General features: G+C 39.2%; 1 protein-coding gene across 1 annotated transcript in view; it reads left to right on the plus strand.

Annotated features, from left to right (window-relative positions):
* The first annotated feature begins 9,677 nt into the window (after window positions 1-9,677).
* TBCEL (tubulin folding cofactor E like) overlaps window positions 9,678-15,046 on the plus strand; it is a 52,313-nt gene continuing 46,944 nt past the window's right edge. Inside the window, exon 1 of the mRNA XM_078146901.1 lies at window positions 9,678-9,885. The gene's annotated coding sequence lies outside the window, so the exon portion shown is untranslated. The remainder of the gene's footprint in view (window positions 9,886-15,046) is intronic.

Raw genomic sequence — 15,046 nt, forward strand, 5'->3', positions numbered from 1 at the left:
GGGATATTTTCATGTTGTCTACCTGCCAGCAGTGATGTACCTGACAGGAGATGGTTGTAGTAGGAGGGCATGAGAAATAGTTCATAACAAGGTCAAAGGAAATAGAATGCATGGCTGAACTTTTTTAAATGGTTATCAATATATTTTATTTTTACATTACCTACATTTCCTAATATATCCTTTCCCTTCCCCCCCATAGGACCATTAAAACAAAAACTAAAAAAGAAGTAGGAAAATCAGTTCAACAAAACTAAAGCATCAACCATATCCAATACTACATTCAGTGTTTCATGCTCAGGAATTTCCTTCTCTGTAAATAAGGGAGGGAGGCGCGTTCTATCGCTTCTTCGGAGGCAAATTTGGCTGTTAACAATTTTACAGAATTCGTGTTGATTATTTTGCCAGTGTTCTTCTTTCCATTTACATTGTTGTAATTGTTGTGTATATAGTTTTCCTGCTTCTAATTACTTTACTTGGTATAAAATTCTTTTATTTTCCTTTGATTCTTTGTATTCATCACATTCATTGTTTCTTACAGCACAGTGATATTCCATTACATTAATATACTAAATTTGCTTAAGCCATTCTCCCAATCAGTGGGCATTTCCTTTTTTTCACCCAGTCCCCTACTTGAATAGATATTTTGGTCTATTTGGGAACCTTCTCTTTTCTAAATGATTTCCTTCAACATAAAAATGACTAAATTTGTCAAGGAATGTATTTTTCCTCAGTTTACCCTTATTGTCAAAACATACAATATGGAAGTAAAACTACAACTCTTTAATAAATTTCCTGGCACACAATAGTTATTTGCTTCTATATTACATGCCAGCATGGGGGGAAGAGGGGGAAGTGCTACATACATTTAGTTCTAAACTAATAAAAAGATCAATACTTCTAACATTTGTGGTTATTATAAAGTATAAACTTAATATTAACAAACCCAAATAATTCAATTATACTAAGAACACAAAATGATTGTACTTAAAATATAACTTTTTATTTATGGTAAATAAAAATAAATGTATAAATTAACAAGAGAGTAATATTGTCCTGTTTGTGTCTCTGTCCCTTTCCAAACACCTTTTTCCCTCCTTTCCTGTGTACTTTTCTAGTTGTGGCTGCTATTATTATTATTTATACAGCAGTAGTCCATGTATATGTTGTTCTTTTAGTTCCTTTTTTATTCTGTATCATTTTATGTGTCTTCTCATATTACTTTATATCTTTCATATTTGTCACTTCTTATGATACAATAAAATTCATTGCATTCATATGTCACAATTTGTTTAGCCATTCTCCAGTTTTGGGTCACATGGGTTATTTCCAGTTTTTCACTGCTGCAAATAATCACAACATATCAAAGTTAAAAGGAATTCCAGAAGTCAGTGAGTCTAACTGGTACTGCACTGCAATAAATCCAACAAGTGATCATCCAGCCTTTCTTGAAGACCCTCCAGTGATGAGGGCAAATGGCAGCCAATTCCACTTGGGGCGGCTATAGTCACCAAAGCAGCTGGTGTTTCTGACTTTCTATTTTACTTCTATAGGGGCCTGAGGGCCCTGTAAGTCTTTACATGCAGAGATAGAGATAGGCAGAATTTTGAAAGATAATGGAAAGTGAGACCGCCCCCATCTTTTGTAGACAGAGAGAGGACAGGGAAGGCATACCTTCTTTAGCATGTCCTAGGCCAGGAGGTGACACAAACCATATGCTATGGTACACACATTTGGCTTTTATTCTTTCTTTTTCTGCTACTTTTCACATTGTCATGTGGGTATCTATGGACAAGTGGCAAGCACCACTGGAATGAGACTGCCTAGCTTCTATGAGGTGGACTAGAGGAACCGGTATGTCATTGTGGCAGTCATTACTTTACCACAGCCCCAAAACTCTATTTGCTACTGACTAGGACTGCTGGAGACCAAAAATGAGTAGGAGATTATGATCCTGGAGCAGAAAGAGAGGCAGGAGCCTTGACAAGAGAAGATTCCCAAGTACTACCTCTTACAAATCTAGTCCAGACTAGTGAGCTAAGAAGAGAAGACTGTTTCCAATGTTTTTTCCCAAGTCATTCCATCACATTTACCCATGCTACAATCCATGATCTGAAGACAGGTTCCCAAATACACAGACACACACACACACACACACACACACACACATCCTTGTTTTACTCCTTTACATGACCTCTGTGTATCAATAGTTTGGGAATGTCCTCTTAACAATCCTGAAGATCTGGATGGGCAAGTAAAAAATGGTTTATGAGATGTTAGAAGGCAAAAGCCTCCATTTAGAAGGCCCATGTTCTTTCCTTTTTCTCTACATCAATAAATATATGATTACAGTATGTTAAGTATCAGGGGGAAGTTACAGAGTCAGTCGGGTAAGAAGTTGGGGAGTAATTCTGGCATCTGTAGGCTAAGCACCCTCTGGTGACCAGGAGAGATTCTTCAGCCCATTAGGAAGTCTATCTGTTCTACATAGACATTTGACTAGTAAGACTGAAGAGACCTTTGGCCTGGTTGCTTGTATAGAATACCACCTGGTGGGCAACAGAAATATTATATTCCCTCATTGGATAAGTAATACAGTGAGTTGCTGCTTTCTGTATGTTTAAGGAAAGCAGCACACAAGGCATTTACAATGCCACAATCATCATAGATATCACATTAGGAAGTTTTTCCTTAAATCAAGCCTTAATTTACCTCTTAGCAACTTCTTTACTCTTAAATTTATACTTGTTGGAGGGCAGCGAGGTGGCCCAGTGGATAAAGCACCAGCCCTGGAGTCAGGAGGACCTGAGTTCAAATCCGGCTTCAGCTGCTTAACACTTACTAGCTGTGTAACTCTGGGCAAGTCACTTAATCCCAACTGCCTCACCAAAAAAAAAAAATTATACCTGTTGGGATCAAATATAACAAATCTAATTCCTGTTTCACATGATCGTCCTTTAAATAAAGATACCCATCATATCCCTCCTAAGTCTTCTCCAATGTTTATCCAGCTACTTCCAGATGTTGTTCCTTCATTTTCGAAGAGGACAGATGACATCACAGGGTGATGTCTTGACTTGCAAGTGAATTGAATTTAAGTGAGGCAGAGTTGTGCAAAGTTGTCAGTCTCCCTCTCTCTTCCAGGGTCATTTAAGTCCAGTGGGACTGGCAATGGCCTGGGATACAGTGGATGACCTTGGCATCTTCAATGCCTGACCAAGCTTTAAGGGCTCCACAGTACCTGTTTCGGCTACCTTTGTGGCCATTGGAATAAATTGTTCTCATCTGCCCATTCCAAGTAGACATCCCCCTAAATAGCCAATGGGTTTGAGGCCTGTTGGTTACCTTCAATCTGGTTTAACTCCTCTGCCAAGGCAGTTTTACCAGGGTGTGGCTTCTTCGCATGGTACAGCTTTTTGGAGCCACAAGTGAGAGTTGGGTGACAAGTGGACACTAAAGGTGAGTAAGCAGCCCTGAAAAGTGCTTAGCAAGCTCTCACACCAGAAGTGCCAGTCCTCCCTGAACACCCCAAATACCCCAAGCAATTATCATATGGTATGATTTACAGGTAATTCACTATCATCATCAATCTTCTCGGACACTTTATAGTTTATCACCATCCTTTTAAAATGATGGCACACAGATTTAACACAACACTGCAGATATGACCTGACCAGGACAGAGTTATCACTTCCCTAGTCCTGGATTTTTTCTTTTTTGGTGTGCCTTTGTGCATGCCGTGTGCCCCACATGACAGGGCCTCTTCTATATTCCATTTAACATTCACTGGTCACTGGTATTTCTTAATGTATTAAGGCTTTTATTAGTTTCCATGTTACACTGTTGCACTTGAGCATGTCCTAGGACAGGAGGTGACACAAACCACAAGCTATGGCACATACATTTGGCTTTTATTCTTTCTTTTCCTGCTACCTTTCAGATTCAATTTTTCTGATCACCATGTGGGTGCCTGTAGGCAAGTGGCAAGCACCACTGGAATGGCACTGCCTACCTTCTATGAAATAGACTGGAGGAACTGGAACTGTCATTGTGGTACTCGCTACTTTACCACTCACACTGAGTTTGTGGTATGTTAAGACTCCCAGATCTTTTGTAGACAAATTACTATGTACCTATGCTTCCCTATTTTGTACTTTTGCAATTGATTCTTTGAACCCAATGTAAGATAATAATACATCCCCAAGTTTCAAGAGGCAGCATGGTATAGTGGAAAAAGAGAAGGTCTCAAATCCAGGAAGACCTGGTTTCAAGTCTCACCTCTGATGTACATGGACCTGTGTGATTAGGGGGTATGTTACTTAGGCAACTCTCCAGTTTCTAAATTGGAGAGAAAATGCCACCTGCATAGGCATAGTGAGTTACTTCACCCAGGAGTTCTCTATACTAATGAAATCACAGAAACAGTCCCTCTATCCAGAGGTAGAAGATTATGGGTATGAAACAGTGAATGGAATGTTGATGTGTTGGTTAGTTTTATTCAATTGGTTTTTTTTCCACTTTTTAATTTTTTGTTCTAAGTGTTGGCTCTCTCAGGGGGAAGAAGATGAAGTAGGGGATGTTAAAAAAAAGATGCTGAAATCAAAAGACAGTCTTTACTAGATTCACCCCTATATTTTAGCTCCTTAAGCTCATTCTGGACCCCTGACTATCTCCTCCAACATTAGCCTCCCTCTTAGGTTTGTCATCTTCAAATGTAATAACCATTCCATCTATGCCTTTATCCAAATTACTAACAAAATGTTAAACAGCACAAGGTCAAGTACAGATCTATGAGATTGAGCACTGGAAATTTCCTTCCAAGTTGACATAAAACTATTATTGGCAATTTTTTGAGTGCAGCTCGTTCTGAATCCATCTGATTATACTCATATCTACCTATAAGGAATATTTTTTTAAGAATGGGTCTCCTTTTTTCCTGACAGTAACATCATTAAGGTACAGTATTAGTAGTAAGATCATTGGATCAAAGTACATGATCAAATTTAACACACAGCAGTGTATAATTTCAAAGAGAATTCACATCTCTTATCTCACTGAACCATATGAAACCATGCAAGGAATAGATGCGCAATAACTTGTTTGTTGAATGAGTGAATTGAACCTTCATAATAGCATGGTTTTGCAGTTAAGAAGACTGAGTCAGATAGAACTTTATGATTTGCCCAAGAGAACACAGAAAGTAAGTAGTGGAAGCCAGACAAATTTAGGCTTGATGAAAGGGAAAACTTCTTGAAAACTAGATTAAAAATGTAATGGATTGTCTGGAGTGGTAAGTGGGTTCTTCCTCAACAGAAGTCTTCAAGCAAAGGCTTAGTGATCACTTGTTGGGCATCATATAAAGGGGATTCATGTTCAGGCGTGGACTAGACTAGATGGCCTTTCACTAAGATAGTCTTGACTCCTACCTCAATCCTTTTCACTCTATCACATGAAGCTACTGATATAGCATCAGTAGAGGGCATATATCTTGAATTGGATCTTATGATGGGAATGAAATGAATGGAATGATCCAGTTAGTCAGACAAGGCAGTTTTTTAGTAGGGTTTTGAATGTTAAATGGAATATAGAAGAGGCCCTGTCGTGTGGGGCACACAGCATGCACAAAGGCACACCAAAAAAGAAAAAATCCAGGACTGCTTGGGGCACCGCTTATAGGGCAAACCCAGCTATTTTACTGGAGTAGGGAGAACAAATCAGAGAACAGCAAATAAGATAAGAGTATTTAGTAAGGGGCCTTGAAACCTTGGTAGATGAGTAATTTGAGTTAATTATTATTGAAAAATACATTGGTGCTAGACTTTTTTTGGATTTAGTTAAAAAAATTCAAAATCCTTTCCAGTAATAATTCAAGAGAGATAACATAGGTGGCAATTTTGAGACTTTTCAAAATGTTTCATTTTTACCTTAATTCAATTACTTAAGGCTATTCTACTATGATTCTATTCCAGAAGCATGGTCTACTATACAGGACAAAAAGATAGCAATGTAGACTGAAAGAGCATTTCACTGGAAAACACTAGAAACCATAAATTCTACTTGCAATAAAATAATTATAGCACATGATTATGAAATTATTACATATAATTTTAATTAAATATAAAATGTCATTTTTCATTTTTAATTTAAAAAGTGGTAGGATATTAAGTACAGTTATCCTCTCTACATCCCAACTTTCCCCATCGCAGTTTTGATATATCATGGGTTGGCATAAGAAATTAAATGGGAATTTTTGGGGGAGTTTTGTGGAAGCCACAGACAACACAAAAACTTTAGAACTCAGAAACGTATAAAATATATGTGTAGTATTGTAAGATACCAATATAGTTTATCTTTTAATACCATAAATATACCCAAATTTTATAATAAGGTACTATAAACACCCCCTAAAAGAAAAAGAAAAAATTCAGACTTCTCTGGTACAAGGGGAGGGCCAAAAAATTTTATGTGGATTTTCCAGATTGTGGGGGTACATGCCTCTAATTACCCTCCCCCACTACCCCTCACCTCTCCACCCCAAAATGTGAAAGGGATAACTACATGCAAAGTTCTGACCAGATGAAGGACACAGTCACTTTGTTGGTTATCTGATATTCAAAGTTATTTTGTGGCATATTTAATATAAAATATGCAGATTGCTCAGGAGAGTTCTTGACATTAAGCACAGTGGCTGTTGTATCACATGCTAAATGTTACTTAGAAGTTCATAGGTTTAGAGACAGTGAAGGGAGAACATACAATCATTTATTTGTTCATTAAACAAATATTTAATGAATGCCTACTTTGTTAGAAAGTGGTTTGGCATAGTGCAAAGGCACAAGGATATCTAGGTTAGAGTTGTAACTCAGTTCTTTGCCAACTAACACTGGGGAAAACACAATTTCTGAGTCTCAGCTTACTCATCTGTAAAATGAGGATAATAATATTTGCATAACTTATTGCACAGCACTTTTGTGAGGCTCAAACAAGATACTGTATATAAGTACTCTATAAGTGTGAGCTATTATTATAATTCTTTTCAGAGCACTATTATAGCTGTTGTGAAAGATAAAAAGAGGTACAAAACACAATCTCTGTCCGACAGGTGCCCATAGTCTACTAGAAAAGACAAAGCGTGTATGCAAACAACTTCAAAAGGGATACTATTTGATGTGCCCCATATGTAATACAGACAAGGTCTATGGGAATTCAGTGGGTTGGAAAGCCATCACTTCTGATAGAGTGCTCAGGGAAAGTTACTTAAAGGAGATGGTATTTGGGTTCAACAGCAAGGCACACACTCACAATTATGTGCTTTAATTTCATATAAATGCATTGCATTCCTGCTTATATTTTACTACCTACTCATAAATGCCCTTCCTGGATTAAACTTTCTCTTATTTCCCTCAAAGTGTATGTGTATGTGACCTCCTATTGACCAGAGGAAAAGCAACTGAGTTCCACTAAGAGCAAGTACAACTATGATCAGCCTTGATATTGTGACACCACCATATAACAATATCTAACATTTTTTGGCACTTAGATATTTAAAAAGTACTTGACATAAATGGTTTCATTTTATTCCTCCAATTACCTCATGGGAATGTATATTATTTGTTGAAGACACAGAGGCTCAAAGTTACAACTCATTCATAGTCACCCAGCTAGCAAACACTAAAGCTGAGATTCAAACTTGAGTGTCTCCTAAATCCAGTCAACACTACATTATAGTGTGGGAGAGGGAGACATAGAGAATTAGAGAACCTTGAATTTAGAAAGGACTTCAGAAATCCTCTACTCCAAGCTCTCATACACTGCAAAAATTCCTTCTGTCATGTTCTTTATAGATAATCATTTGGCCTCTGCTTGAAGTTGTTCACTGAACTAGACCTCAGTACTTTTTGAAGAAGCCCATTACATTGTTGGACAGCTCTAATTGCTGGGAAGCTATTTTTTTTTTAAAATTAAACTTTCTCTCACTATCTCATACTGTCTTTTTTTACTTCTCAAGGAGACTACATTGGCACAATTAGCCATCTGTCCTAAGTGAGATCCCAATTAATACTGCCAATTTTGACCTGGTCCTCTCTTGATCCTCATTCATCTTATTTACTTACTTACTTACAACATCCTTCCCTCTCTCCTTTTGGTTATTCTTTCTTTTTGAAGAGGAATTTGTAAGACAGTATTCTTTAGAGGGAACAGAAATCTACTTTTCTTTAACTTCCATCCAACATGCATATTTCTGTAATTTGAGCAATCCAAAGTCAATCTACTTATGTTTCCACACACGGATGTCCCTGACCAAGTCACTTAACCTCTCTGGGACTCATTTTCCTCATTTGTAAAATGAAAGGGATGAACTTGAGTTAATGGTACAATAGTTAGAGTGCTGAACCTGGAATAAGGAAGACCTGAGGTTGTAGTCTACCCTGGACACTCAGGTAACTGTAGGACCCCAAAGCAAGTCACTTAACCCTTATCTACTTGAGTTTCCTCACTTTTAAAATGGAGATAATAATAGTATCTACTTTCCAGGGTTGTTGTGAGGATAAAATAATATTTGAAAGCAAAAGCACTATGTAATTGCTAGATATTAATATTATTAAGATTCCTTCCAGCTTTAAGCCTAAGACCCTGTGACAGTCCTTCAATATTTAAAGATAATTCTAATTATAATCTAATGGGGGGAGGAAGGCAGGGAGACACCACATAAGAAGACAGAAAAATAATGCAAGTACACTGACATACATAACACATTCCAAAATATAAACCAGTGGGTAAACTGATCCAAAACAGAAAACATATGTTGGGGAATGCTGTACTATCTGTGAACCACAACGTGATCCATCAGGGGATTTTTCTGACTTGTCAAGGCTCCCAGAAGTTACCTAGCACAATACCTTCAATTCAATAAACATTTATTAAGTGCCTACTATGTGCCAGGCACTGTGCTAAGCACTGAGGATACTAAAGAAGCAAAAGACAGTCCCTGCTCTCAAGGAGTTTACACTCTAACAGGGAAGACAATAGGCAAATATATGCAAAGCAAGTTATATACAAAACAGAAGATAATTAGAAGAGGGAAAGCACTGGAATGCTTGGTGGTGGGGGAAGGCTTCTGGCAGAGGGTGGTATTTTTAGTTGGGAATTAAATGAAACCAGGGAGGTCAGGAGGAGGAGAAGACTTGCCCAAAGGTCACAACACAAGTGGAAGGGACAGTATTTAAACACATTCTGAGCTCTGTCCCCTATCACTTGACTTTCGGTCCTTTCCGATTTTAAGATGCTATAAATTTTCACGAACCCCATCCCACTTGACGACGCCCTCACACAAAATTCAAAGGGTAGGTTGAGGTCCTTGACTCCTGGTTGGCTCAAGGCTTGGCTCTGGCTGAGACAAGTGCTTGTAAAGCTTCCCTGTCACCATGGCAACCGGAGGCGGTTACGTCACTCTCCCTCAACATTTCTCTACATTCCTAAGTCCTCCTTCCCTTTCCCTTCTCCTCCTTCCTCATCTCCCCACTTCCCTCCCGCCACGTCAAACTCTCCCTCAAACACCCCCTCCCTGCTTCCTTCCCTCCTGGAGTCCCTTCTCTTCACTCCTCCCTCTCCCCCCGTCCCTCGCTCACGCAGCGGACGTGACACGTGAGTTGAGGTCACGTGTTGTTGTCGGGCGGCGGAAGCTGCTTCCGGGTCAATGCAGGACAGTGGGCTCCGGCGGCCCGAGTGGGGGACTAGGTGAAGCGGAGCCTCTGTGGGGCCCGGCAGGGACCGGGCAGGAGGCCGAGCCTTGGCCGGGAGGAGGGCGGAGGTGGGGGGGAGGAGGAGGAGGAGGAGCGGCAGGAGGAGGAGCGGCAGCAGGAGCTCCTCCGCCTCCCGGGCTAAGGGGTGAGTGGAGGCCGGCGGGCCTGCAGGCAGACCTGGGCCCGGGGCGCCCCCCTCCGGGGCTGGGGGAGGGGTGAGGGATGAGGACTGTGGGGGAGAGAGGGAGGGCCTGCCCCGGGGGCCTCTGGGAGAATGGGAGTGGGGGCCTGCCTGAAGGAGAAGTATCTGGGTCTTGTGTTGGGACTGCTGGAAGAATGGGGGCCAGACGGTGGCGGGGGGGGGTGTCTGTACCAGGGGCTTCTGGGAAGTGGGGCTTCTGCCCCCCACCCCGGGACAGCTGAGAGTAGGGGGAGGGGGGCTTTTGTGCTGGAGCTTTCTCTTAGATTTGCAAGGCAAACTGGTACCCTTACGTTGGGGGGCAACTGGAAGGATAGGTTAGAGGCCCTCTCCAAAGACTGCTGGAATAAAGGGTCTTAGGTGTTACTATTTTTGAAATACAGCCTGTAAAAGAAGCTCCTATCGGGAATGGGAAATAATTTGTTTCGGGGTCATTTGTGAGCACGTTCTAGTGAAGATAAGGACTTTAATGTTGTCATCTTTTAGGAAACTGTGACTCCCTAGAAGCTTTAGTAAATAAAGTTGGGTAGAGGGGTTGTACAGTGAGTGTAGATGGGAGTGTCTCATAGTAAACATTGCTAAGTTGTTGGGAATGCGTTTGGCTTCCACAGAAGCTAGGAGCTTTCCTTTCAGGTTTAAATGTGAGAGCTCTGCTCAAGATTTGGAGACAACACCAGAGCTTGAATCCTGACTCTGCTAAATACCTGTATGACCCTGAGCAAGGCACCTCACATCCCTGGGCCTCAGTTTCCTTATCTGTGAAAAAAGGGGTTGGCATTAAATGGCCTTCTACCTTTTAGTAGATGATCATGTGTTCTCTAAGGACATGTCCTGTGTTGCTGTAAGCATGTTATATGGTTGTTGTTTTTTTTTATTGATTCCTATAGGTAGATTTGGATTGGACAGTGAAGATGAATTTTTACCTCAGGTATCCAAGTACAGAAAATGTGCTGGAATTAGTCCCCAAGGAAACTGAGTGCCTTTTGTACCATTTTAACTGAAAATCAAAGTAGGGTCCAACTCCAGCCTTTAGACCTTTGTTAATAATTAGCTCCTAGAAAAAAAAAAGGAGAAATCTAGTTGATTAATTCTGTACAACGTGCACAATTACATCTTAAAAGTGTTATAAAGATGTTGCATTTCATATTTAAAAACCCATATATTCATGTGCTGCCTTCTTGAAGCCTTTCCTGATTTAGCTGGTTGGCCACAATCTTCTTCTTCAAGATTTAGATAGCATTTTGTTAGAGAGGTAGCATGATAATAAAAGAAAGAGCCCCGGATTTGGTTCCAGGAGAGACCCAGGTTTTCATTCCACTCCACTGTGTGTGTTATTGTAAACAAGCAACCACTTTTGGCTTCACCTCCTTCATCTGTCAAATGGAGATAATAATACCCCCACCACCTACCTCACAGGGTTGTTGTGAGGATCAAATGAGATAATATATGTAAAGTATGTTACAAATCTTCAAGTTCTATCTATATGTATTATCTCTTGATACCATGTGATATCAAGTATTATATTCTAGATGGTTTGTGATCTTCACCAGTGGAAGGTGATAGTGCCACATGAATGAAATCATAGATCCATTGAACTATATTATTTGTGTTGGCCCCTTACTAGAGTGTAAGCTCCTTAAGGGCAGGGACCCTGTTCTAGCTACCTAAGCACTGTACCTGAATTTTAACCCCCAGGACCTAGCACAGTGCTGTATATGCAGAGTAGGTGTTGAATAAATGTTTGTCGTTTTTTGAGATCAATGGTACCATGCATTATATTTGATGTTTCTAAAGAACGTGCCTTTGTGTTTAATGTTTCAGTTGTTAACTTGGATTTTGTCTGTTGTTGAAATTCTTGAGACTCATCATGTGAAAAGTTTATGAATTAAATCTTTGGCCTTTACTGTTTCTGAGAAATGTGAGAGACCTTGTTCACTTACTGAATTTATTGGTACATTGTAATTTAAACAAGGTTTTTTCAGTGCTCCAGTATTACAATGATAGACTGATTTGATTTTCTGCTGTTTAAAAAATCTTGAGAACTAGTAACCAAATTCATTTTTATTCCAGTAATTATCACATGGCATATTTGTAAGCTAGGGATTAGGACGAGGGTCTGATATTTTCCACTTGTGATATGTGTTATTTGCTTGGTCACTGAATTAGTAGCACTTTGAGGAAGTCACTTAACATACTGTTTTCTTCCTGAACATGGATGGCACTACCTTTGTAAAGGTGGTCCTTAGATGAAAGATATTTTACTCTAAGGTATTATTACAAAAGCGAATCATGATAAAAAGGTAATGAGCGTTGGCAAGCAAAGGAAAACTTCATTCATGTTGCAATGTTTAAAGAACTTTTAAAAAGAAATAATGCAGCATATGTAGGTTTATTGTCTCAGGAAGTTATAGAGTCAAGTGACATTGCTGGATTTCAAAAGTGAGATATATTTATGGCTAATAATAATAGTACTGGTTTATGTCAAGCTATAGTTTCCTCTTTGGGGGAATAGATTTGATAGTCACAACAATTGGAAAGAATGCCACAAAACAAAACCAAAACTTTTACAATTTCAAAAACTTTTGGCCTGCAATTGTAGCTTTATTTTTTAGTCCTCGAAAATGTGTGTCTCTAAATGTTGAGACCATCACTACTCTGTTAGAACATGGGTAGCATGCTTCATTATTGATTCTCTGGAATTATGGTTGGCCAGTGCTATGTTCAGAGTTTTTAAATCTTTTAAAGTTCTTTTAAACAGTGTTGTTATTGTATAAAGTTGTTCTCCTGGTTTTGCTCACTTCAGTCTGCATCAGTATCATACAGGTGTTACCAAGATTCTCTGAATTTGTCTCTTTCATCATTTCTTATATCACAATAATATTACGTTCATATACCGTAATTTGTCCAGCTGTTCTTCAGTTAATAAATACTTCCCCCCTCTTTAATTTCCACTTCTTTGCTGGAACAAAATATGCTGTTATAATTTTTTTGTGCATTTATAGGTCCTTTTTCCTTTATCTCTTTAGAAGCCTAGTAGTGGTATCACTGGATCAAGGAGTATGCACAATTTATTGACTGTTTGGGTATATTCCTATTTGCTTTTCAGGATGACTGACCTATTCACAGCTTCGTAGCCTATCTTTATATTTCATTCATTCAAAAAGTTAACTCAAGTTAAAAGATAATACACTCAAAACTGAAAGGAACTTAAAGGTCATTTAGTCCAGTCAGCTTATTTGACAGATAAGGAAACTGAGGCCCTAAAGGGAAATAACTTGTTCAAGTTTGCCCAGTCAGTGGCAAAGCTGAGATTTAAACTCAGGCCTTTGATCACAAATTCAGCATTTTTTCTACTGTTTCACACTGGTTCTGTATGGTTTTGCTATCTGGCTCTTAAATAGTATGCTTTTATTACTCGGGCAGGTGAATATTTTAAACTTCAGACTCTAAAATGGCACTTTCGCTACCCACCCATCTCATGAGGTTAACATTAAACAATTAAACACAATGGATTAAACAATTCAGTAATCATTTATTAAGCACTCCATATGTACAAGGCATTATACATTGTGTCTAGCCAAAATGAACTCACCCTCTGACCTACTCTACCTCCACACAGGCTGCCTAGCCCCCTAGGGATGATTCCATTCTGTGGCCGACTCTGATTGGTGAGTGCCTACCTGGATTCTCCATATATATAACGATAATAGCTAGCATTTATATAGTGCCTACTATGTGCCAGGTACTATGCTAAAAACTTTAGAATTATCTCATTTGATCCTTATAGCACCCCTGGGAGATAGCTTCTATTGTTATCCTCATTTTACAGGTGGGGAAACTGAGGCAAACAGGTTAAGTGACTTGTCCAGGGTCACATGGCTAGTAAGTATCTGAGGCTGGATTTGAACTCAGGCTCAGTGTTCTATCCACTGCTCCACCTAACTGCCCCTGTGTGTCTAGATCATGAGAAGGCCCAGCCATACTCTCCACTTCAGGTTCAGTCTCCAGTCTGCTCCACCTTCAGTAGGTTTCCTCCTACTCCAGTACCCCTTTCCTATTTGTTTTGTCTTACACTTTTGGAATGTTAGCTCTTTGGGAGCAGAGGCCATTTCTTTTTCCTATTTTTGTATCTGCTGTGCCTAGCATAGTACCTGACACATAGAAAGGGCTTAATAAATATACTTTATCAGAGGATATAAAGATGAAAATGAAGTGGCTACCAACAAGGAGTTTATATTCTTCTGATAGGATGCAACACTGCCAATACAAAGCAGTTTCAAGAGGGAATTAATACTAACAACTGGGAAGATCAGTAAAGGTTGAGTTAAGACATGGTACCTGATCTGTTCTTTGAAGGAATTGCAAAAGGTTATGGTGAAGAGAGTACATTCTCCATATTGAGGGAGTGCAAACCCATGTAAAAAAGAGAGTATTGTGTATTTTTAATGTTGGGTTTAAAGCTATTTTTAAAAATAGCTTTTTTTAAAAAAGAATTTTCTCTCCTGCCCATCATAAAAATTAATGTTAAAAACATTTTTCACTTATTAAGAATTTCTGAATTATGGTAAAGCTCTGGTTATTCAGAAACCCTCAGGAAATAAAATATTCAAATAAAAGTTTAAATAACTGACTTTTAAAGTAATTTTAAGTGAAAGCCTTCCTAAAACTGTCTATCTCACACATAGTAGATAGTGATTCACTGTTAGTGCAGATCTTTAAACGAGGCTGAATTTCCACTTGTCAGGTATATTAACTACAGAAGTACTTTATCTTGAGCTATGGATTGAATTACATGATTTTAAGGTTGCTACCAACTATGAAATGCTGCGATTCTGTTTTGGTCTGATCCAAAACGTCTGGACCAGCAGTTCCCTTCAGCACCTCAGATTGGCAACCACACTGCAGTTTCTGATCTTTGAGATTGCATAAAGAACTGGAAGGTCAAGTAATTTGCTCAGGGTCATACAGATAGTATGAACTCTGACTCAAGTTAGAGGCAGCGCTTGAACCCAAAGCTTACTGAAGTTGAGGACAGCTCTCTGTTATACAGAGGTTTCTCTGTAAATAGAACAATTTAACTTTTCCTTGATGACTGAGGGTCTCTTGT

The sequence above is a fragment of the Phascolarctos cinereus genome, unplaced genomic scaffold, assembly GCF_003287225.1.
Source record: "Phascolarctos cinereus isolate Bilbo 61053 unplaced genomic scaffold, phaCin_HiC Scaffold_726;HRSCAF=1367, whole genome shotgun sequence".
Lineage (NCBI taxonomy): Eukaryota > Metazoa > Chordata > Mammalia > Diprotodontia > Phascolarctidae > Phascolarctos > Phascolarctos cinereus.